The 26,481-nt window shown below is 46.0% G+C and overlaps 1 protein-coding gene across 2 annotated transcripts in view; it reads left to right on the forward strand.

Annotated features, from left to right (window-relative positions):
• Positions 1–26,481, forward strand: part of TTC17 (tetratricopeptide repeat domain 17) — a 114,618-nt gene that overhangs the window by 82,388 nt on the left and 5,749 nt on the right. The window lies entirely within an intron of this gene.

Here is a 26,481-nt window from a genome sequence, read left to right on the forward strand (position 1 = left end):
ATCAGATTATTTTGATTTTCCTAATTTGCCCCTGGGACTCTGCCTTACCATGGCCTCCACATTACTATGTAAGGTTTCCTTTTCACTTAGAATATAAAGGGTTTAGGTTCTCCCTATCTTAAAGAAAGCTCGTGGGTGGCGTAAGGGTGGGACAGGGGTGCAGGGTTATTCATTGGTGGTAGGGGATGGTGCCGTTGTATTGTTACGTATAGAAGAGTAATATGGGATCTGTTGTGAGCTGTGTTATCTCAACAAAATTGGGGATGGGGGATGGTGTCTACTGCTAGAATTTATTTCTAAAACTAAAAATATGTCCTTCCTTTTTTTGTTAATACATATTTAGTTCTTGATTTATAATGAGGCATGCATGGAACTTGATGTTGTAATGCAATGTTGTTCCAGGAACAATAAATATTTTTCAATAATATGGTTAGTGAGAGGGTAGAAATAAGTCCAAGACAAATGTTGCCCCCTTCAGAAAGTAAGAAGAACCTTCAAGGGAACCTCTCCTGAGCCAGCACGAAGGCAGAACTGGAGAGATGGTTCAGTGGGTGAGGCGCTTGCCTAGTACATGATCGAACACAAGTTCTGTCCTGGCACCAAATAACCAAATGTGGCACCTGAGCACAGAGATAGAAGTAAGTCCGAGTACCATCAGGTTTTGCCCAAAAGTATATATATGTTATATACACACACATATACACTCTCTCACACACACACACAAGGGGAAAAAGGCAGTGACGAATTTATTCAGAAACATTTTTTGTAGTGTTTCCATCTGAAATATAGCCTAGGTCATCATACAAACACATCCAACCCAAAGTGGCATGGCGAGTAAAAGCAGTAACACTCTGCTAAGTGCCCAGCCTGGAGAGGGCAGCAGGGAGGGGCGTGGCAGCGCGCCTCCTGCTCCCGGGGGTGCAGGCTGCCCCTCTCACGAGGCTCACCGGGGAAGAGCAGTCCTGACTTGCAGCCCTTGCTGTAAAAGCAGAAATCCTTTACATTCCTTCAGTCAGAGAAGACACGGACAGTGACTGCACGGTTCCAGGGGTCACCCAGTCACCCCGCAGCCAGCGCCCCGGCAGATACAGAGGGAGGGATGGCAGTCCAAAAGTTGGTTCTTCGTTCAAGTGACATGAGGTATCTGTGCTTCTAGAAAGTGGGGAATACCTGCTTGTCAGCAAGCACGGTAAGTAGAGCAGGGCTAAGTACTCCAGTTACTTAGTTACAACTAACATAATCAGGTGGGCTTAAAAGATTGAACCCAATTACATGCTAAGTAACAATCCTTAACCTAAGAGCCAGTTAAAATTAAGCCTGGCGGGGGAAAAGGTCCATCCTGCAAACACTAATCTAATCCAAAGAGAGCTCAGGTAACTAGACTAACATCACTGTCACTGTCATCCCGTTGCTCATCGATTTGTTCCAGCGGGCACCAGTAACGTCTCATTGAGAGACTTATTGTTACGGAATGTTTTTGGCATATCCAATACGCACAGGTAGCTTGCCAGGCTCTGCCGCGCGGGCTCAGTACTCTAAGTAGCTTGCCGGGCTCTCCGAGAGGAGCGGAGGAATCGAACTTGGGTCGGCCGCATGAAAGGCGAACGCCCAACCGCTGTGCTATCGCTCCAGCCCAGACTAACATCAGACGATCTGGAATTGAAGGCAAGAAGCATTACTACAGGTGAAAACAAATAATTCTCAGGACAAAGTGACCAGTTTAAGAAATGTAGAAAAGTCGTAATTAAGTCTTAAGTTGGTATGTAACCAATGGCCTGATTTCAAAGTTCGCAAGATAAGTGATAAACATGACTCATCTCAGAGGAGGAATAAGTGAGTTCACTGTCACTGTCACAGTCATCCCACTGCTCATCAATTTGCTCGAGCGGGCACCAGTAACGTCTTCATTGTGAGACTCGTTGTTACTGTTTTTGGCATATCAAATACGCCACGGGTAACTTGCCAGGCTCTGCCGTGTGGGCGAGATACTCTTGGTAGCTTGCCGGGCTCTCCGAGAGGAGCAGAGAAATCGAACCAGGTCAGCTTCGTGCAAGGCAAACACCCTACCCGCTGTGCTATTGCTCCAGTCCCGGGTGTTCTGGTTTTTAAGACTTGAAAATTGTGACTGGGGAGATGGCTCAAATGATCAGGGCATATGATTCAGTCTCTGATTCAGTCCCCAAGTAGCACATATCGCCCTTCCCCAGGTCTGTTTGCTCTGACCCCCCACAGCTCACAATTAAAATACAGGGCTTAAGGCAGGAAATAAATGGCCGCTCTCCTTTGTGGTGTCTAGGGAAAGAAACCAGGCAAGGGGACAGATAATGGCCAGTGAGAACAAGTCCAGACCCGGGTGACAGAGTGGAGATGCCCTAAGGAGGATGCAGGAAGATGAGGCAGCAACCCTGAAACACGGGTGGAGAGAGACTGGCCCGTTGGTGATGGGCATGGTGTGTAGCAAGGCACCCCCCAACATAAATATTTCCGCTGTTGTAAAAGCAATAATGCTGCCATGTTGACAAGCCTGATGCAGCATTTTTAAATTCCCATCTGTCTTTCATAACATACATGACAGTAAGGAGGGCCATCCCCCCTCCCGAGAAACATTCATTATTTTTTCTGAGGTTTATATTCATACGTTGATAATCAACCCTTTTGCCTTCTGCATAAACAATGAACGTGGAGGGGGACTTTAGCTTGTTGAGCCACATCAGCTGCTAGGGACTATCCTGGCGGGGTGTAGGGACATTAAGGGCTCCTGAGGATTGAATGTCGATTGTCCCAGTGCAAGGAAGGTGCCTTACCTGCTGTGCTGTTTGTCCAGCCCTGATTTTTTTTTTTTAAATAAAATTGAAAACCAATCATCTGTGCTTCTATCTCAAAAGGCTAGAGAAAGAACAAATCAAAATGACACTGAGCTATTTCTTGCCCATCACATTGGAAAAAACACAGTAGCTTGAGGGGGTGCTCCTGGCGAGAGCCAGGGCAAAACCCGCGCGTCCTGCATTAGCTGGTGGAAATGCAGAAACAGAACAACCGGAGAGGAAATGAGCTAATCTGGCAAAATTATACTCACGTACCCATTTAGCCAGCAACCCTGCTTTTAGGATTCATCCCTAAAAATACACTGGCAAAGAAAGCATAGTACAAAAATATCCATGGGTAAAGCTGTTTATTGTCGACAGATTGGTAATAACAGACTGAAAACAGCCCGAATGCCCAGCAGAGTGGACTGCGACTTCAGATAGCCCCTGAGAAGCTTCCTTTTGTGTGAAATGCACAGCGTGGAGGCTTCTGCACCTGTCAGAATGGGACCATTTCTTTTTTTCCCCCAGTAATCTCCAGGATATAGCAAGTAAAAATGTAAAAAAAAAAAAAAAAAAAAAAAAAAAACCCTATCTTAAAGGGGGGGTTTGGTGGGGTTTTTTTCCCCGTTTTGGGCTACAACCAGTGGTGTTCTGGGCTTACTCCTGAATCTGTGTTCAGAGATCACTCCTGGCAGTGCTCAGGGGGCAATATGGGGTGCCGGAATCAAACCTGGGTTGGCCACATGCAAGGAAAATGACCTACATCTGTACTATTGGTCCAACACCTAAACTTCACCTTTAAATGACAGGCCTGGCATGTATTTCAGTGGTAAAGGTTTGCATTCATGAGGCCATGAATTTCGTGAGTTCCATCCCAGCACCCAAAATTTAATTAAGTGGCATGGGTGGGAGGACATATGTAGGAAGAAATAAAACTATTTAAAAATAGAAGGCTAACTTTAAGAAATATTGCTAGTGGCTCTCCGTAGAGGCAAAAAGGAAGTGGAATTGAAAGGAAGCTAGGTTTCCTTGAATAATGAACATTGCTTTTGCAGTTGGAATCAAATACTTTTTTCTTAATTGTCCCCTTCCCCCAAAAAAATGTAAGAAAGCAAAATCAGAGGCACTATGAGAAAGGAAAACTATAAGCATATCCCTGATGAACACAGACACAAAGATTTCAACAAAATGCTAGCAAATGTAAACCAACACATTAAAACAATAATAATAATAAGTATACACCATAGCCAAGTAGGATTCATCCTGGAGATGCAGTGATGGTTTAACATAGACAGGTCAATCAGTGTAGCTTACTATATCAATACAAGGAAAAGAAAATCATATGATCATACCAGTAGATGCAGAGAAAACACTTGACAAGATCTAGCATCCATCCATTCGTGATACACACTCAATAAAATGGGAGTTAAGGAAACTTGCCTCAATGTAGTTGAGCCATTTACCACATCTAACAGCAAACATTGTATTCAGTGGAGGAAATATTGAAAACCTTCCCTCTAAGATCAGGTATAAGACAAGGTTGTCCACTCTCACCATTTCTGTTCAGTATAGTATTAGAAGTCCTTGACATAGCAGTTAGGCAAGAAAAAGTTATTAAGGGCATCTAGATAAGAAAAGAAAGGTCAGACTCTCACTGTTCTCAGATATGATGCTATTCTTAGAAAACCCAAAGGGCTCTTTTAAAAACGCTGAGAAACAATGACTACTTGTACAGTAAAGTGGCAGGCTACAAAAGCAACATGCAGAAATCCTTGGCTTTCCTATATTCAAACAGTGAAATAGAAGAGAGAGAAATTTTTTTAATCCCATTCACAGTTGTGCCTCAGAAAATCGAGTACCTATGAATCAACTTAAAATAAGTAAAAGACCTATGCAAAGAAAACTATAAAACACTACTGAAAGAATAAAATAGGAAATGGAAACATCTCCTGTTTACTTATAGGGAGGATTAATATTGTCAGAATGGCAATACTGCTCAAAGCATTGTACAGATTTATTGCAGTACCTATAAAAAATACCCATTTTTTTTCAAAGCAATAAACAGAATCCCACTGAAGTTCATATGGAATAATCCCCCCGCGTCCCTATAGCCATAGCAATCTTTTGCTTTGCCCAAATTCAGACTGTACTATGAAGCAGTAGTCAATAAAACAGTGTGGTGCTAAAATAAGGACTTTCAGATCCGTGGAGTAGAATTGAGAATCCAGAGACAGATCCTCAGGTATGTGTACAGGTAATCTTCAATAAAGGAGCAAAGAAAGCTTCAACAAATGGCGTTGGGAAAGCTGGTCAGTGACATGTGAAAAATTGAATTCAGACTCTGTCCTAACATCATACATAAAAGTTAAATCAAAACTTTTTTTTTTTAAGTTTTTTAAAGACCTCAATATCTGACTTGAATCTGTAAATTCCATTGACAAAAACATATACCAAGCTCCCCATGACAGTGAGTCTAGAGTCATCTTCCAGGATTCAGTGCCATTGGCCAAGCAAACAGAAGCAAAAGTAAACAAATGGGATTACATCCAATTAAGAAACTGCTGCGCCCAAAGTAAATGATGACCAGAATAAAAAGTCACCTCACAGAACGGGAAAAAATATTTGCCTACCACTCATGTGATAAAGGTTTGATATCCAAGACATACAAAGCACTGATGCAACTGTACAAGAAAAAAAAAAGTTTTTCTCAACCTCATCAAAAAATGGGAAGAATAGATGAACAGAAACTCCCTCAAAGAAGAGCTACAGATGTTTATAATTAATACCCAAAGGCAATAGAAATTGGGAACTGTTCTTTCGTATGCCGCTTACCTGGAGAAGGGAAGAGGAGATCGGGTGGGCCTGGGGTAGGGTGGGAAAACCCTCAATCTGTGGTGAAGGAAAGTGAACTCTCTGGTGGAGGGAATGATGTGGGGATGTGTTATGCTGGAAACTCCACCGTTAACAATACTGTAACCACAGAAATGTAATTGTTTTAATATCATAAGGCAGTTTCTAATGAAAAGTAAAATAAGTATACAGTGATTGCATCACCACAGCAGGAGGAACTGTTATAGGTTATAACTGTGTCCACAGAACCCACTTCTTGAACCACATCGGTGAGATTTAGCCTGAGGACAGACAGACTTCTTATATTGTTTTTTTTTTCCCAACGATCAGCTTTGATGACAGTCCCCTGAGGTTGTCGAGTGTATGCGTTATGGGACACTTGATTTGGTTGCTGATCTTGAGCGCTGGAGTCTCGGGGAGGAATTTCGGGAGGATATCTGAGCACAATGCCGAGGAAACATCTCTACTTTCGAATTGGAACTAGGAGGAATTTCTCATGTATTTCATCACTGTATTTTTCAAGTTTCCTAATCGCCTTCCAGTACATTTCTATACCCAAAGCCATGATCCAGTATAATTCTATACCCAGAATGCTTCCTCGGTGCCAAATTTTGATCTTGAGGTGCCATTTTCCTTACAAGAAAGGGACCAAACTTGGGGCTGGAGCAATAGCACAGCAGGTAGGGCGTTTGTCTTGCACGCGGCCAACCCGGGTTCGATTCCCAGCATCCCAAATGGTCCCCTGAGCACCGCCAGGAGTAATTTCTGAGTGCAGTCAGGAGTAACCCCTGTGCATGGCCGGGTGTGACCCAAAAAGCAAAAAAAAAAAAAAAAAAGAAAGAAAGAAAGGAAGGAAAGGAAGGAAGGGAGGGAGGGAGGGAGGGAGGGAGGGAGGGAGGGAGGGAGGGAGGGAGGGAGGGAAGGAAGGAAGGAAGGAAGGAAGGAAGGAAGGAAGGAAGGAAGGAAGGAAGGAAGGAAGGGAGGAAGGGAGGAAGGGAGGAAGGGAGGAAGGGAGGAAGGGAGGAAGGGAGGGAGGGAGGGAGGGAAAGAAAGGGACCAAACTCAGAAGAAACCGCTTCTCACAAGCCTGGGAAGGCAGAGGCTCCCCAACAGGCAGCAAAGGTTGTGTCAAAAGAACCCGGGTCCACAGGGATGCCGTGCCACTGGTCAGAGGTGCCACAGTTTGAGCCATGGGAAAGAGTCAGGCAGCTGCCTCGGATGAAACAGAATTTCCCTCTCTCAGACTCTTCGCGCTTGGCCACTCCCCGAGAAATGTCTGCTGGCACAACCCCTTTGTTTAAGTGTAAGTGTGAGGGCCCGAGCATAGCGAAGTGATAGAGAGCCTGCCTGGCAGGTGTGAAAACACAAGTTCCAGTCCTGACACCACATCCACATGCCAAGTGCTGTCCTGGCAGACCTGCTTCCTGCCGTCCCCTGGAAGGGAAGGCGGCAAGGAGTGTGCAAGAAGTAATGTATTCACCAAATAAAATGTAAGCAATAAGTAGCGAGCATGAATCCTTTCTTCTTATTTGTGTGTGTGTGTGTGTGTTTTGGGGTCACGCCCAGTGGTACTCGGGGCTTAACCCCTGCCTCTGAACTCAGGGATCACTCCTGGTGGCGCTTGGCGGACCGGATAGGATGCCGGGATCAGACCCAGGTTGGCCCCTTGCAAGGCAACTGCCCCTGTCCACGGTACTATCTCTCCAGCCCCTGAATCGTGCCTTCTTAAGTGAAATGTAAGTTGGGGGCGATCAAATAACGGGCAAAATTGTATTCATAGGAATAGTCCCACTAATAATTTAGGAATGTCAGAGCTACAGTGTTGCAGCTTTGCAGCCTCTGATCTCTGACATTCCTTGTTACTGGCTTTTAGAATCACAAATTAGATGTGTGTGTGTGTGTGTGTGTGTGTGTGTGTGTGTGTGTGTGTTGGGGGGAGTTCCAGTTACCATCTGTGACTAGTTCTGCCCCATCCCTTCCCAGTTAGTTGGTCTCTTGTTAAACCTCCTACAGTCAGTGTATCAGAAATGCAAGGGGGTGGGGCTGGAGTGATAGCACAGCGGGTAGGGCTTTTGCCTTGCACGGCCAACCCGTGTTCGAATCCCAGCATCCCCCATATGGTCCCCTGAAAACTGCCAGGAGTAAGTCCTGAGTGCAGAGCCAGGAGTAACCCCTGTGCATTGCCGGGTGTGACCCAAAAAAGAAAAAAAAAAAAAAAGAAATGCAAGGGACTAAGGAGCATGGTGCCTGGCTGGCTGAATGACACCCTTTCTTCTAGAACAGTACATTTAAGCCAGGATATGGAAGGCACGCAAGTGCCTGGGGACAGACGAATAAGGCACAGCATATATGCCCAGTAGACGTAGCTGGCTGTGAGAAAGCGATGAATTTTTGCCATTTCCCACAACATGGATGGCATCGCAGGCGGTCAGGGCTAAGCACCGTCAGAGGGAGAAAGACAAATACCAGATGATGTCATTCACACAGTAGGGGGCGAGATATCAAGACACAAATGCAAAGGGACAGACCAAGCCAAATGCAAACAGACCTTTGTACTCTTGGTGGCAGAGCTGGGATGAGCTGAAGGGGGGGGAGTGTTTAGTGGCCATGGGGAGGAATGTTAGTACTTTGGTGGCGGGTACCATGTGACAACATATTCTGAAGAGGTGTGAAACTGTACTCCTAAGACCTACAGCCTCATCCCCCAACGTAAACGCAGTAACAAATAAAAAGTTAAATAAAAAATTTTAGATGGAGATTAACTGTAGAGATCAAAAGACACTTAAGGACGCCATCAGCCAGCCACAGCGTAAGGACATCGTTTAGATTATGATTCAAACTATAAAAGCAGACTCCTTTGATGAGAAAGTTGGGAAAAACAGGAATGCCAACTGAGTAATTGGTTGATACCAACGAGGATGGTTGCGTATTTTAGGCATAACTTATTAAGATTATGTTTTAAATGCGAGTTTTTCCCCCTTTTAAAGATAGAGCATTGAAAAATTTACTGGCAAAATTACGTGGAGTCTGGGATTTGTTTCAGAGGAACATGCCTGAAGGTTTCGATGAAACAAAATTGGCCATAAGTTGATAAGCGTCGAGACTGGGTGATGAGCTCCTGAAGTTCATTACGCCGTTTTGAAATTTTCGTTATGAAACATTTAAAAGCTGTGATCTCCAGTGGAGCAAATAGCCTATCAGAAGTGTGTGGGCGTGCGCGGCTGAGCCAGGTTCGATCCCTGGCACCCCATCTCGTCCCCTAAGCCCTCCAGAAGTAATCCCTAAGTGCAGAACCAAGAGCACACTGGTGTGGACACCCCCACCCCCACCCCCAGTGTCACCCCCCCCCAAAAAAAAGGTGAAGTTTGAAAATAGAAATATCATAACTAAAAAAAGTGTATTTGATCACAAAGGCTGGGGGTGTAGATCAGTGGCAGAGGGCTCATCCTGCCTCTGTGAGACCCTAGGTTTCATACCCCGCACGAACTCGTTTAAATATTTAAGCAGCGGACGAGTTAGATGAGAAACAACTGGTGAATTCCAGGAGTAGTCTAGAGCCAGGGGGCTGAGTCAGTCAGGGGCCAGAGACACCAAGTATCCCCAAGTCGGTAAATTTAAAAATCCAAAATGGGACCAGAGAACTAGCCCAGAGGGCTCGAGCGTACGTTATGCATACAGCTCAGGGTTCGATCCCTGAGCACTGCTTGGGAGCACAGGGTATAAACCCAGAACCAAAACATTTAAATATTCAAGTTTTACAAAATGAAAATCCCCTGGTGCCAGATATCAGAGACCTCTGTGGTCCAGGGCCAAGTCCCCAGTCGCTGCCACCGAGGTTCTGGGCCAGCAGGGGTCTGCTGAGTGCTTGAGTTCACTACAGGCCACGGGTTCAGATCAAGAACAGATGCTTCCCTCTGGGGGTCGGGGAGGTGGGGAGCTAAAGTCACCGCGTCGCATTCAGTGTGTCGTTAATAAGGATACATCAGAAAACGAAATATTCACACTCCTTCAGGAACTTCAGAAATCCCAAGCTGCGTACGGATTCCTTCCATGTTCCGTATTTCTGCTCAATTCTCTTTGGGATCAAAACTTGGTTTCCTTTTTTAAATCCGTGCCCGGTAGGTACCTCGGAGCGAAAGAGCCCAGGGGACGCTGTCTCACAGGCATCTGCTTTTGTCAAGAGGCTGGGAGGAAAATAGAAACGCCCTAGGTATTGGAGCAGAGCGAACGGAACGGAGATGACGCGGTTTCACAGTGGAGGGCTGAGGAGGGAAGGAGGAACCGGTGGGGTCGGCCAGAGGTGCCAGCCCTGGGGGAAGCCCGTCCACCCCAGGGCTGAGTGAAGAAGGCTCTGGGGAGCTCAGGCTCTGAACAGTGGGTGCAGCCAGGCCACTAGAGGGGGTGGGGGAGAGGTTCCCCCAGCCCACCCCAGCCCACCCTCTGCCCCAAGCAAAATGTGCCCTGGCTGGAATGCCACCAGGAGAAGCTGCCATGCAGACTGGAAAGAAAAGTGCCCGTTTCCCTCTTGCCAGTCACCCCGTCAACAGGTTTTGCTAGGAGACCCTAACCAGAACCTGCTAGCAGAGAAATATGATTTGCACACCGGCCATACTGCCGGCCGCAAAGCAGATGAGAGGATTTCCCATGGCAGCTGACAGGAACCAGCTGTATGAAGATCCCAGCAGCCCTTTGATCCACCCAGCACATGCGTGGTCAGAGCCGGCCCCTCCCAGTACTTTTTTTTTTTTTTTGAAGTGTTCAGGGTGAGCCAGTGAGGATTTTTAAGACAAAGATCAGGCCTCGTGAAGGAAGGACAACGATAGCAAAAAATGACCGCCTTCCTGTTCCATAGACTCTTTCAAAGCCAGGCAGCAGATTTAGAAGGGCACCCCTAGAACTATGTGCCCTACCACAGGTAGAGAATTAAAAGAAGGAATTTGCCAGGATGAACCCCACTGTAAGAGAGCTTGGCTGTGCGGTAGAAACTGAGGCCAGAGATTTGCTCAGCAGAGAAAATGCTTAATAGGTCCACAAACCCCAGGCTCATTGTCCGCAGAAATAACGTGTGGCATTTTACAAGAATAAATCTGAGGGGCAGGAGTGATAGCACAGCGGGTAGGGCATTTGCCGTACACGCAGCTGACCTGAGTTTGATTCCCAGCTGACCTGAGTTTGATTCCCAGCTGATCTGAGTTCGGTTCCCTGAGCACCACCAGGAGTGATTCCTGAGTGCAGAGCCAGGAGTAACCCCTGTGCATCGCTGGGTGTGACCCAAAAAACAAACAAACAAAAAAGAATGAATCTGAAATATTGCATTACCCAGAGTACACATATGAAAGCAGGATGATCAAAAGTAATGGTCAACTAATGATTAATGATCAGGAATAAAGTCAGAGACCTTTATTATTCAGAAAGAATGGGTTAATATATCTCCTCGACTTTGTTAAGGTAAATAGTAGTCATTTAAGGGTAACCATTAAAAGAATGTACAAATACCAGACCAGTGAGGTTAAAACAAGGAGGAGACTGACCAGAAAAAAAAAAAAGTTATACAGGAAAAAAAATAATAATTCAAGAATTGGAACAAATAGAAAGCAAGCTGTAAGAGAATATTAAAAAGTCTGTAATCCCAGGAGCTGGAGTGATGGCACAGCGGGTAGGGCGTTTTCCTTGCACTCGACCAACCCGGGTTCGATTCCCAGCATCCCATATGGTCCCCCAAGCACTGCCAGGGGTAACTCTTGAGTGCAGAGCCAGGAGTAACCCCTGTGCATCGCCAGGTGTGACCCAAAAAGAAAAAAGTCTGTAATCACAGAGTCGCTATTGGCTCTTCGTGCCCCATCCCTGGGACAGGGTCTCGCTCGCTAGTCTCAGAGTTTCTTTGCTTGTTTATTTCCACTCACTCCGGAGAAGCCCGTGTTCTCTCTTGAGTATATACTTCTCTCTTTCCCACCCCTCTCATATTTCTAAATAAAGTTCAATAAAAACTGTCCCCCCCAAAAAAAAATAATTGTGAGTTCACGAAGTAAACCTCGGGGCTGCTGCTATGACACGTGTTTGCGTTCCGTGGCCCAGAGCTGCCTCCCCGCCTCCCCGGGGCTCCCCAGCAGAGAGACGGGAGTCGGGGACCACAGTCTGATGGTGAAATGGCCCCTTTAATGCAGAGCTGCTCGCATACTTATAGGACATCTGAAGGGGGCGTTGAGGTAAGGACGTAGGTGTGATTGGTTATTTACATAGATAAACATTTGGTAGAGGAAACTCTCTTAGGGAGATCCACTCTAGAAGACACTCTGTCTCCCAGGGACATCTACACTGCTTTTTTATCTTTCCCTCTAGTTGTATAGGTTATCAATACTTGCAGTTGTTTGGATAAACACAGTAAGAGACAAAGACCCCCAACACTTACGTTCTCTGGGCTGAGAGCAAGCAAGGCTTTTACCGTAAATCACAGACTAAGTCCCCAGGCCAGTTCAGCTTGCCCTTCCCCATAGGGGTCCTGTCTCTTAGGTTGCATCAAGACCATGCATTTATACTTTCTAGAATGTCCCATTTCGATGCCGGCTAGCTTTGCCACTCACCCCGGGTCCATCTTCGTCCCACAGCGGGAGCTCCCTTTTGGGGTGTTAGGAACTATAGCAACTGAAGCCTGAGGTGAGTAATTACAGCCTAGTAATTATGCCCAGGAGCAGATACATTTCAGAATGAACCAACTCCCAAATATTAGGAGCATAGCATTGATGGTCTTTCTGTGTTTAACCAAAGAACATTGCTCTATAGTATCACTGTATCACTGTCATCCCATTGCTCATTGATTTGCTTGAGCGGGCACCAGTAACGTCTCCATTGTGAGACTTGTTACTGTTTTTGGCATATCGAATACGCCACGGGTAGCTTGCCAGGCTCTGCCTTGCAGGCGAGATACTCTCCGAACTCCCCGAGAGGGACGGAGGAATCAAACCCAGGTTGGCCCCATGCAAGGCAAACGTCCTACCCGTTGTGCTATTGCTCCAGCCCAATCGCCCAATGAAATATTAGAAATTTAAAAATTAAAAAATACAGTTAGAACTAGGTATATCAAAGAAAACCTAATCTTCAGGAGCTGGAGAGATAGAAAGCAGGTAGGGTATACTTGCCTTGCATGCAGCCAACCTAGGTCCTATCCCCAGCACCCCATATGGTTCCAGAAGCCCTGGCAGGAATGATCCCTGAACGCAGAGCCAGAAGTAAGCTCTGAGTACCACCGGGTGTGGCCCCAGTGCCCCCCACTTCCCGCCCCCTCCCCCAGAGCCCTAATCTTCCAGTTCTTTATCCATTAGCCTGCCTTAGGCTATGAGTGACTATCTCCCTAGAAGGCAGCCTATTGTGGAAACAGGGGGCAGAGGCATCTAACCCAGGTCAGCCACCTGCAAGGCAAATGCCCTCCCCACTGTGCTGTCGCTCCAGCCCAGTTACAAATACACAGCACTTCAAATACAAAGCAGTACAAATATAACTTCAGAATTACCAGAAAGTTTTGGCTTACAAGTAATCATAATCAAGACTGACTTGGGGAACTGTGACAATGAGAGGTAAAATACAAGGGAAAGGTTAATGATAAACTTTAACTAAATTAGGGATGCTAGCAAGAGCATGTTAAACTTCTCTGGGAGGAAGAAAGGGGGCAGTTCACTGATGAAGCCTAAAGCACTTAGGGTCAGTATCCAACACAAAAGGAAGGTTGAAGATAGACTTTAACCAAAGTAGGAATGTTAGCAAGGGCAAGGGAAGCTTCTCTGGGAGGAGAAAAGGGGCAATTCACTGGTGAAGCCTAAAACAGTTACAGTTGATATCTAACATATAGTGTCAAAATGGGAATTTTTTTAAAGGAGCTGCGTGTTTTTTGTAAGAACCACACCTGGGGTCAGGGAGATGGCTCAAAGGACTGGAACCTTTGCATGTGGGAGCGCTTATTTGACACCCAATACCCCTTGGTCCCCTGAATACTACCAGGGTTGGCAGAGAGTGAGAGAGAAAGAGAGAGAGTGTGTGTATGTGAGAGAGAGAGACCTAAGCATAAAATGTGAAGAAAAACCTGGGGAAGTACAGCAGGTACATAGTAATCAGAAGAAAGTCAATATAATTATATTAATTACCAAAAACATATCTAAAATATTAGGGAAAGAACGAGTGAATAATGATCAAGTTAATTCACCTGAATGATTCACTAATTCTTCCTTTACTTATACCAAATAAAATCAGCTTAGAGCATGGGGTGAAAAATGTATATACTGAAAGAAATTGATGAATATACTGACATAAACACGTTTTACAGTATTAACCAGCTAGTTGGTCTGTTTAAATCTCTGCTCGTAGGGTATGTTGGTCTGTAATGTCTTTTTCTTGAAATAGCTTTTCCTAATTTTAGTGTCAGGATAATAGTGGCCTCATATATTGTCCTGTAAAGTGTTTCCTTTCATATATATATATGCATATATATATATATAAAATCATCATCATCATCCCGTTGATCATCGAATTTCTCGAGCAGTCTCAGTAACATCTCCATTCGTCCTAGCCCTGAGATTTTAGAAGCCTCTCTCTACTCGTCCTTCCCAATGATGTTGCATTGGAGGCTCTTTCAGGGTCAGGGGAATGAGACCCAGCTTGTTACTGGTTTTGGCATATGAATACACCATGGGGACCTTGCGAGGCTCTCCCATGTGGGCAGGAAACTCTCAGTAGCTTGCCAGGTTCTCCCAGAGGGAGAAGTAGGCTATAAGATATAGCACGGGGGCTGGAGCAATAGTACAGCGGGTAGGGCCTTGCATGCGGCCAACCCAGGTTCGAGTCCCAGCATCCCATATGGTCCCCCAGCACTGCCAGAAAAAATTCCTGAGTGCATGAGCCAGGAGTAACCCTTGTGCATCATCAGGTGTGACCAAAAAAAAAAAAAGATATCGCAAGGCCACAAAGCGGCTGAGTGTTTCTGGGTGCTTGCTTTTTAGTCTCTGGATGCTGGCCATTGATGGGATTATACAGCCCCAGGGGCAGTCCCTGGGTGTGATCACCTAGCTACTGGAAAATGGGAAATTTGGGCAGAAGAGGCCCAGTCCCGATCCGAGTAGGCTTGGAGGTCTCAACTCCGGGTCCCACACACCTGAGTTTCTCTGCTGGTACCTTCATGCGTGAGGCTCGTCCAAACGTGTGGAGAGGGGTCTTGAGCATGGCTGTGGCTAGGCTCCAGAAGTCTTCAGCCATAGATAGATAGATAGATAGATAGATAGATAGATAGATAGATAGATAGATAGATAGATAGATAGATATCTCATATATATATGCATATATATGTATATATATGTATGTATATATATATATCTTAAAGTTCGTTTTGGGGCCACACCCATAGTGTTCAGGTCTTATTCTTGACTCCAGCCTCAGGGGTCACTCCTGGCAGGGCTTGGGAAACCATATTGTCTTGACAGGAATTGAACCCTGAGTTCCCACAAGCACAGCAAATGCCTTACCTGCTGTACCCTCTCTCCAGCCCGCCTGTCCTATGTTTTTATGGAAGCATTTGTAGAAAATTATTTCTTCCCTGAACGTTCCGTAGAATTCACCAGTGAAGCCACCTGAGCCAGAAGTTGTGTATATGTGAGAGGCAAAGATAACATTTTAAACTCTAGTTCCTTTTCTCTAAAAGTGGCCACTCAGCTAAATCATTTTCCCCTTGAACATGCTTTGTTAGTTGTATCTTTATCTTGTCCACTTTATCAAGTTTGTGTTTATTAAAAAAAGTGAATTATTTTTATATCGTCGGTGGAACCTATAATAATGTACCCTTTCATCAGTCCAGTGATTTCTTCTTTTTTTTTTTTAATCTTTTGTTTCCCTGGTTTTTCCATTTTAGGACTGAAGCAATAGTACAGCAGGTAGGGTGCTTGCTTTGCATGCAGCCAGCTCGAGTTCAGTCCCCATTAACTCAGATGGCCCCCCGAGTCCACCGGGAGTAAGCCCTGAGCATCACCAAGTGTGCCCCCAAAACAAAACAAAAAGGTTTTCCATTTTATTGATGTTCTCAAAGAGCCAGTTTGGGGAACTACTGATTTTTCTAATTATTTCTCTTATTTCATTGATGTCTTGCTATTTATAGCTTCCTGTCATCTTGCTCAGGATTTAATTTATCCTTCCTTCCTCCTTCCGGGAGGGTTGGAAGGGGAGCTTGGGGGCCACACCCAGCTTTGCTCAGAGACTGTTCCTGGCTCCTGAGTGATCCCTGGCAGGGCTTGGGGGACCGTCATGGTGCTGGGGATTCAAACCTGGGTCAGCCACAGGCACCTCGAGCACGCCGTTCCTCCTGTCCGGCCTCTCTGCCCTCTGTGTTTAGTTTCTTAACCTGAGAGTGTGCGTATTGATTTGATACCTGGCTGCCAACCTGGGTGTTCAGTGCTGAAAGTTCCTCTATACCACCAGTTTTATCTTGTCATAGTTAGATTTTCATTCCATTTAAAACACTTTGTAATTTTCCTTCTCCTTTTTTTTTCCTTATACCCATAAATTACTTAGAGTGTGTGTGGCTCGGTGTCCAGTTACTTGAGGATTCCCTAGATCTCTTTAATTGAGTGCTGATTTAATTCCAAAAAACATACTTTGAATTCCTTTGGGAGAGGGAGGGTTAGGGCCATACCTGGCTGTGCACAGGACTTACCTCTGCCTCTGCTCTCTGGGATCACTCCTGGCGGGACTCAGGGGACTGAATGCAATGCCAGGAATTGAACCTGGGCCAGCCACATGCAAGGCAATTGCCTTACCCACTATGCTATCACTCTGGCCCCCCTACTTTGAAATCTTTGAAACTTCTCAGACTTAGTTTATGATCCATAACATGTTGATTATGGATTATGAAATGTTGAGAAACATCTCATGTGCACCTTCTGCTATTGGTAGAATATTCTAGAAATGCCATTTAGATCAAATTGCTCATGTCTTGTTCATGTATGTTTTTAACAACTGGTGGAATAAACCTCTGGCAAATAAAATTACGGTTAAAAACACAAAGTTCCAGTATTGGGGTAACAGGAAGCAAAGCTCCAGCCCTGTCAGATAAAGAGAACACGGCTACGTGGCTATGCCAACAAATTTCCAAAAGGGTGGAATAGGCCAATTCCCAGGGGAAAAAAAAATATATAATTGAAAAAGATAATTCTGGGTCTCGTAAGCTTTGAATAAATTGAAGCAGTAGGTTCAAACAAATGTCTTCTCACGAAGATTACAGCAAGGGCTGTTGATTTCACAAGAGAATCCTCCCGAACTTTGGAGAGAGACACAATGCCGGTATAAACACTCGTTCAGACAACAGGAAGAAGAACAACTTAATTCCTAAGACTAATGCAACTTGGAAAGCAACGCCTGACAAGGGCATGATAAAGAAACTGAGATTATAAATTAATCTCACACACCAGTCCCAAGACTGAGCAAAATAATAACAGACTCCAAGAGTATTCTCTTGGAGGGGGAGAGTTTGAGGGGACTCCCGGGCAGTGCTCAAGAATCCTGGTTGCCTGGTTGACCAGCAGCTCAGTGCTGGGGCCCAAGGACACTGGATGAGGTGATGCCAAGGCCCTGCAAAGGTTGGGGGGGGGTCTCCAGAGCTCCACCCAGAGACGCTTCGGGGCCCTTGTAATGTGGGGGCACCAGCCGTGTGTGCCCTAACGCCTGTGCTCTCTCCCTCCAGGTCCCAATCGCACTTCCCCACCCAAAGATACAGGTTTGGGGGAATGTTAGGTTAGGTTCAAATGTAGGCCAAGTTAGGTTCAGCTGAGACTGACAAAGATGGAAGCCCAGACTTTTATTCACCAAATTAGAGGGGAAATGTTGGTTACATCATTTCAGTGCTTTGATCAAATCCAATTCCTACCCGTGCATGTAAAACTAATAGAAGTTTAAGAAATCGAAAAAAAGAATCTCCTTAACCTGATGAGAGGAATTAACAGCGCATCTGCCGCGAAGATGTTTCTTAACAGGGTGATTTGTGTGGTAGCAGGGTAGGGTGGTGGGGGCATCAGGCCTAGCTGTGCTCAGGGCCTACTCCTGGCTCAGTGCTCAGGAAATCACTCCTGGCCATGCCAGGGATCGAATCAGGGTGTCAGCTGCGCGCAGGGCAGCTTTTCCCCTGTCCTGACTTAGCCCCTGTCTTCTCTCTCCCAGCCGTGGTCTTGGTTTTTGTTTTCTGTTTGTCTTTTGTTTTTGCAGCTGCAGGGCTGGAACCCAGGGCCCGGGCGTGCAAGGCAAGCATTTCTGCTGCTGAGCTGCATGTCCCTGACCCACTTGGGGGAGTTGTTTTTTATATAGAGAGGGACCAAGAGTCTCTGCATCACTGGGAGTACCCTATCCTGACAGTTCGGTGCTCGGGTTGGTGGTACTTGGGGGGTTGCCAGGACCCCACTCGTCCTCATTCAGGGGAGGGATATGGGAAGGATGGTGCGTACCAGGGAATCAGGCTCAGAGCCCTACATGTACAAGGCATGTGCTTCGACATGTGAGCCTAGCCCCGGGGGCAAATGGTCTAAGTCATACTTTCCCGTGGCGGGGCAAGAGGCGAGTTCCCATCATCGTTACTTTTCAGCTCTGCACTGACACTCCAGCGAGTGTAGTGAGAAAAACGAGGAGGGCCCAGTGACGTTGTGAACTCTGGGTTCCATCCCCGGCACTGCAGAGGGGGAGGAGGGCCGCCTTACTCCCGGCCCCCAGCCTCTTCCTCTCTGACCACCTGGGTTCTCTTAACAATGTCCAGTGGTCATTGATTAGTTTTTATTTTGTGTTGTCTTGACCTGCTTAGCTCAGTTTTCTTGTTGCACATTAAGGTAAAATCATCCAATATTTGTCTTTTTCTTTATAACTTTGCTTCAGATAATCCCCTGGATTTCTACCAGTTTGCTACAAATGTGACTTTTTCCAACTATTTTTTTTAAATAGGTGAACTATATTTCATTGTGTCTGTCACTACTACTTCTTCATTCAGTCATCTCTTACTGGCTTCTTTGGTTGTTTCCATATCTTATTAAATAACCCTTCAATAAGTATTTTGGTGTATATGACTCTTAGAATTAATGATTGCATGTTTTCCAAATAGATACCCAGAAGTAGAATTGCTAAATTACATATTTCCAGTTAGTTGGGTTTTTTTTATATTTTGGGGAATATTAAAAGTTGTTGCAAAAGACTTAAGAAATATATGTTATGACCCAAGAACTGTAGAAATAAGTACCAGGAGGTTGACTCCATGGCTTCGAGGCTGGCCTCACGTTCCCGGGAAAGGTCAACTCAGAGAAGCGATCACCAACTACATTGTAGTCGAAGGCCATGTGGGGGAAGGGAGTTGCGGGCTGAATGAGGGCTAGAGACTGAGCACAGCGGCCACTCAACACCTTTATTGCAAACCACAACAGCTAATTAGAGAGAGAAAACAGAAGGGAATGCCTTGCCACAGTGGCAGGGTGGGGTGGGGGGGAGATGGGATTGGGGAGGGTGGGAGGGACACTGGGTTTACGGGTGGTGGAGAATGGGCACTGGTGAAGGGATGGGTTCCCAAACTTTGTATGAGGGAAGTATAAGCACAAAAGTGTATAAATCTGTAACTGTACCCTCACGGTGATTCTCTAATTAAAAATAAATAAATTTAAAAATAAAAAAAATAAATAAAAAAAAAAGAAATATATGTTATGGGCATATATATAATGTGATGAACAAGATTCACATTATGAACATTTCTATTTTTTCACATTTGATTTTTAGAGTCAGTGCTCATGTAATCCAAATACCAGCAGATTGGCTGGGTTGTTTATTTTTTTTAAGTGCCCTTTTAGTATATGTTTTCGGACTGGAGCAATAGACAGTGGGTAGGGCATTTGTCTTGCACGTGGCCGACCTGTGTTAGATTCTTCCATTCCTCTCGGAGAGCCCGGCAAGCTACCAAGAGTTTCCCGCCCACACGGCAGAGCCTGGCAAGCTCCCTGTGGTGTATTCGATATGCCAAAAACAATAACAAGTCTCACAATGGAGACGTTACTGGTGCCCGCTCAAGCAAGTCAATAAGCAATGGGATGACAATGATACAGTGATACAGAAATGCCCTTTTAAAGGTAAATCTTTACATTTATATGGAGGATAAGGAATAGATGACATGACACTCTGGAATAAGATTGTAGGAATTGCGCGGGATGATCTCACTTCATTGTGAGTTTATTATCAGCCAATAATAAACTTCAGATGCTGAAATACAGACTTGAGAGTGCCACTGTGTCGGGTGGGGGGAGAAATAGAAAGTAATATAGAAACATGGGTGGAGGGGCTCAAGCGTGTGGGTGATTCTAAGAAACAGTGTGCACCAAAACTGTATCAACTAACAGATAATGGGGGGAAGGGTAAGAGGGGACAAATGTTGGACCCGAGGTGACATAGGGATGGGGGGAGGGCACAGCACATCAGCGGTGGGGGTAGAGGTGGGATGGCAGTTCAGTAACTTTGTGTACATTAGTATAAGAAACGTGAATATTGCTGCAACTCTATCACCTGTAGTTTAAAAGATTTTAAGAATGGGACCAAGAAAAAGTCCAGGGGTTAAGGTGTGTGCTTTGCATGGGACCAGCCTGATTCCTGGCACCTAAGAACCTATTTCTCTTACCTGAGCACCCCGGGATATGCCCCCTTACTATCACTGTAACACTGTGTCACTGTCATCCTGTTGTTTATTTACTCAAGCGGGCACCAGTAACATCTCCATTCATCCCAGCCCTGAGATTTAGCAGCCTCTCCTTACTCGTCTTTCCCAATGATTGAAGGCTTCTTACCTTACCACCACCATTCCAAAATTGCCCATTGCGCACAGCTGATTTTCTGTAAAATTTCAAGTGCAATTTACATGAAGAATTATAAAGTGGCATTGTGCCTTTTGTTCAAGGTTATGCAAAGAAGACTTAGACAAGATGGGAAACGCAGAAACGTGCCCTGAATGAATGCCCAGAAGGCTGGAAAATTGGGGGAGAGAGCAAGGGCTAGTCTGGGGGCCGTTGGCTCTGTGAGGGGCCGACTTGTGTGAGGTCCTGAGGTTGATCTCTGGCACCACCCCCCACTCAAAAAAATTAAAAAATCTCAGGGCTGGAGCAATAGCACAGCGGGTAGGGCGTTTGCCTTGCACGAGGCCAACCTGGGTTCGATTCCCAGCATCCCATATGGTCCCTCGAGCACCGCCAGAGGTAATTGCTGAGTGCAGAGCCAGGAGTAACCCCTGTGCATAGCCGGGTGTGACCCAAAAAGCAAAAATTAAATAAATAAGTAAAAATAAAAATAAATAAATAAAAATCTCCTAGGAGGGCCACTCAGGAAACTGCAAACTCAGTTGTTTGGTTAATATTAGTTGTCATCATACATTTTACATACCAAAAAATCATGTCTAACTTGAATTAAGAATCAGAAATAAAACTTTTAAAATAAGGTGCCAAAGAGATAACACAGCGGGTAAGGCACTCACTTTGCATGTGACCGGCCCAGGGTCAGTCCCTGACCACCTCCTGGAGTGATCTCCTGAGTACATGCCCTGAGCATCACCAGGTGTGTCTCCCCCACTCCCCACCCCCCACCCCCGCAATGAAATAAAAAAATAGAGTAAAAATATGGGTAGTGATTTTACACAAAGTTTCTTTGAAAAAAGAGAACTCTGGGGGACATTTTTCTAAGTTCAGTTACATTGCTTTTTAATTAAAGACATTTTAAATTTTAAGAGCAATAAGCCAAAGAGAGAAAAAAAAAATATGTACAGCGCATTTCACCTACACAGAGTAGTCTGCAGAACATATAAATAAATTGATGAGAAAGGTAAATAATCAGATAGAAAACTGCAGTGAGATAGTAACAGAAATTTCACAGGAAAAGACATGCATGACCAGCAAACACCAGAAACAATCTCAGTCTTACCAAGAGTCAGAAAATGCTGACTTTAAAACCACATTAAAATTATTTTACACACACACACACACACACACACTCCTGATAATATCAAGGATTAGAAAAGACACAGAAGAGGAAGCACTCTGCAATATTGCAGATGAGACTTTAAATTGTCACAAGACTTTTAGGAAAGGATTTGGCGATTTCTCTCTCTCTGTTTTACTTTTTGGCTTTTTGGGTCACACCCAGTGATGCTCAGGGGTTGCTCCTGGCTCATGCACTCAGGAATTACTCCTGGCAGTGCTCTGGGGACCCTATGGGATGCTGGGAATCGAACCCGGGTCGGCCACGTGCAAGGCAGACGCCCTACCCGCTGTGCTGTCGCTCCAGCCCCCGATCTCTCAAGTTAGACATTGGCATAGCCTCTAACTCAGCCGTCTCATGCCCAATTTCTAATCTAGGCTGCAGAAACTCCACACGCATCCCCAGGCAGCAGGGAATATGAAAACAGAAGCAGCTCAAACGTTCTTCCACCCCCATCTACAAAAACTAGGTAAATGCATCATAGTCTGTTTACCCCAAGGACATCTGATTGTACAGCACGGGAAAAGCCAGTGGAATAAAGACACGCAAAACCCACAGCGATGTGCATGGATCTTCGAGTGTTGATTTAAAAACCCCAGTCTGGGACCAGAGCAGTGGCGTCGTGGGTAGGACGCTTGCCTTGCACTCGGTGGACCCAGGTTCAATCCCCAGCATTTCATATGGTCCCCCGAGCACTGCCAGGAGTAACTCCTAAGTGCAAAGCAGGAGTAACCCCTGAGCCTCATAGCGTGTGGCCAAAGGCAAGGGAGAGGAAAGTCTCAGGAAACTGTTGATTAAGTGCCAGACTATTTCTATAAAACATAGGAAGAAGTAAATTAAAGCCTACAGCATGGAAACAGATGAATTCCACAACGTTTAAAGAGCCACAGATAGAGTCACAGAGACTGACATTTCCAGAGAGAGGGCAAGGGACGGAACTGTCTGAATGACCCATGGGGGAATGCAGGTTCTTTTTTTTTGGAGGGGGGGGTCACACCTGGCGATACACAGGGGTTCCTCCTGGCTCTGCACACAGCAGTTACCCCTGGTGGTGCTCAGGGGACCATATGGGATGCTGGGAATCGAACCCGGGTTGGCCACGTGCAAGGTAAACGCCCTACCCGCTGTGCTATCACTCCAGCCCCAGGTTCTTTCTCCTTGGCATTCATTACTCAGTGCTTTATAGTCAAGTGTCTATTTCATGTAAACACATATTACATTAAGTTGTACAAATATGCATGTGAAATATCGCCATTAAGTTATTTTTTCAGGTGGGGGGCGTTTGGGATTCCACACCCAGTGATGCTCAGGAGTTACTCCTGGCTCAGGAATAACTCCAGGCAGGCTCAGCTCCACATGTGGTTCCGGGGATCAAACCTGGGTTGACCACGTGCAAAGCAAGCTCCTTGCCCGCTGTTCTATCACTCCAGCCCCTAATGTTTTGTTTGTTTGTCTTTGAAGACTCCTTTGGGGTGGCCAGTCCCCAGGATCAGGTCCCTGAGAAGGACTTGCTGTCAGGTTAGCATCAGATTTCTCTGCGCTGCCATCAGTGCCCCAAGGCAGAGGAGCCGTGCCACCCAGTTGTTCCAGGAAGGAAAGAGCAAGCCCAACAGTGTGGAAACAGATGAATTTTTGTGACACCCCCCCCAAAAAAAACATAAGAGCAAGCCAAGGTTTTATAGCCTGACAGCTATAAGCTGGAAGTTTTTTTTTGTTTTTAGTTTTTTTGGTTTGTTTTTTTGTTTTTTGTTTTTTTTTTTGCTTTTTGGGTCACACCCAGCAATGCTCAGGGGTTACTCCTGGCTCTGCCCTCAGGAATTATTCCTGGCGGTGCTCGGGGAACCCTATGGGATGCTGGGATCCGAAGCTGGGTTGGCCGAATGCAAGGCAAACGCCCTACCCGCTGTGCTATCGCTCCAGCCCCAAGCTGGAAGGTTTGAACACACCTGACCTGTGATAAGGCCCTCATGACAAAAGGCCAGACAATTGATGGCTGATCCAGTGGACCTTTATTTCCCAGGCATGGAAGCTACTGCATATCCTGAGCCAGGTGCCAGCAGGTCCTGAGATTTTGCTGTCTTGCTGCCCCCCCACCACACACACACACACACACACACACACACATACACACACACACACACACACACCCTCTCCCTCCTCTGAACATCACTGGGTGTGTCCCCCCTCCCCAAAAAGACAACAACAAAAAAGAATGCAGTCTGAAGTATTAGTTCGAGACTTCAGTATCTGAATTTGACAGTAACACAATTCAGCCCATAAGAGCAATTTTCAGAGACTGTTATTGCCATGAGCCCTCCTTGTGAAAGCTATGAGAAAATGAACTTGGACCGATCAGAGGATGATTGAAGAAATCACCCTGAAGTAATGTCAGTGATCAATGGATATATTTAGCTGTAGAACTAATACGAAAGCAACGGTGAGGAATAAGGTGGCAGAACAAGCTATAAATACATTCTGCCCTGGCGGCGCAGAAGGATGAGAGGAGCCAAAAATTGAGTCAAAGAAAGAATCGAGGGACATGAGTAAGTTTCCTGATAGCCGCATCTATAACGTCTCAAAGCATCCAGCATGGCAAACGAGACAGGACCCTCTAAACTCGAACCCAGGCCACGTGCTAGAATTTTTGCCTGTGGCGTGGTGCCACTGGGAGGGGGAGAAGGGGACTCATTAAATATTACTGGATCACTTACTTCCCGTCTGCATAAAAAAATAAAATTGAAGCCACATGTTTTGCTGCACATCACGTTGAATTTCAAGCGGACCAGAGAGTTAGATGTGAAAATAAGGCTTTCAGACGTTCAGTAGAGGACAAGAACTGAGTGCTGAAAGAGGGATGGTAAAAGGATATGTACATGATAACCTTATAGTACCTGTACCGCAAACCATAATGACCAAAAGAGGGGTGTGGAGGGAGAAGAAAAGTGTCTGCTGTGGAGGAAGACTGGGGGTGGGAGGAGGAGAAATGGGGACATTGATGGTGGGAAATGTACACTGGTGAAGGGACGGGTGTTGGAGCATTGTAGGACTGAAACTCAATCATGGACAACTTTGTAACTGTTTATCTCAGAGTGATTTAATAAAAAATAAAAAAAAAACATTGGGGTAGAACATGGACCTTCCAGGAGTGAGGCCATGAGTTTGATCCCCAACACCACCGCTCATGTTTAGCATGACCCCCCCCACCAACCATGTAAGTGACCCCCCCACCATCATTGGAACAATAGTGAAGGGAAGGGACGGGGAAAAAAAGCATTCCAGAGGAAAAAAAAAGAGTTCTTTTTTGGAAAACCTTGAATTAAGCAAGACCATCCTAACTACAGCTGAGATGGAGGGGGGTGGGGAAATAAAATAAAATCCAGCAAAGAAATATTTAGAATAAAACAGAACCGCATAGAAATCCAAAGCCTTGGAGTCACCCCCAAGCAGCCTGAGCCCAAAGGCAAATGACAGAAAACTGGGAGAAGGGGCTGGAGCGATAGCACAGCGGGTAGGGCGTTTGCCGACCCCGGATTCGATCCCCAGCATCCCATAGGGTCCCCAGAGCACCGCCAGGAGTAATTCCTGAGTGCAGAGCCAGGAGTATCCCCTGAGCATTGCCTGGTGTGACCCAAAAAGAAAAAAAAAAAACTGGGAGAAACATTTCCTGTGAAACATAGGCTGGCAATTGACTATAATCTCCATAAAACTAGAGAAATATCAGAGCAGACACATCATGGGGGGGGAGGGGGAGGGAGGGAGGGCGGAGGGGGGAAGTACTAAAGACCAAGATGAGCCCCACCAGAGGAAAGAATGGAACCCGTCATCCACCTTCCCTCCAACCATAGGGGCAGAGATCCGCTTGTCTGGACCCGGGGTGAGGCTGCCGCCACTGAGGTGGGCAGCGTTCTCCGGTGGCAGGTTACACTGTGACCATTGTATGGGGCACAGAGTGGCGAGATCTATCAGAGTATCGGGCGTGAGCCCCTCTGCAAGGAAAGCTCTCCCCCGACCCATCTTGCACAGATGCAGAATTAGCAGCTCTGTGGAGTTGCTGTGTAGACTGCAGCCAGGGGGGCTGGGAATAAGGACTCACAAATAAGGCCCCACTGAAATAAATGGTTGTGTATCCACACGAGGAAGTAATACCGGGCCGCCAAATACAGAGGTTTTCCAGGCACCAGTGTTGAAAGATCTCTGGGCACAGTACCTACAGCGGCAGGCTCCCTCGTGTTTTGAAAAAAAGGGTAAGCGTGAAAGACTGTTCATTGTTGTCTGTAGAAGCAAAAATTTCTAGAAGGTTCTGTTTGAAAAAAAAAAAAAACTACAGTGAGTCTCTACGACTATACTAAAAACAGGGCAGGGGGGCGGCGGGGAGACTGCACTGTGTGACTTGGTCTCATTTCTGCAGTTGGACGTTGGTGAATGCATGCCTGTTCAGGAACGCAGTGCATTGTCACTTGTTTTTGTTTTAGGGCCACCACTTGGCTGTGCTCAGAATTTAACTCCTGTCACTGTGCTCAGGGGTCACTCCCGCTATGGGCTTGGGGGAAATATATGGGGGGGGGGGCGGGCAGGGGTTGAATCCGGGTCAGTCTCCTATAAGGCAGAAACCTTAACTCCTCTTTTCTCTTCTCCTCCCCTCTCCTCCCCTCCCCTCTCCTCTCCTCTCCTCTCCTCTCCTCCTCTCTCCTCTCCTCACCTCCTCTCTCCTCTCCTCTCCTCTCCTCTCCTCCCCTCCTCTCTCCTCTCCTCACCTCCTCTCTCCTCTCCTCTCCTCTCCTCCCTCCCCTCCCCTCTCCTCCCCTCTCCTCCCTCC

The sequence above is a fragment of the Sorex araneus genome, chromosome 6 (genome assembly GCF_027595985.1).
Source record: "Sorex araneus isolate mSorAra2 chromosome 6, mSorAra2.pri, whole genome shotgun sequence".
NCBI classification, from domain to species: Eukaryota; Metazoa; Chordata; class Mammalia; order Eulipotyphla; family Soricidae; genus Sorex; species Sorex araneus.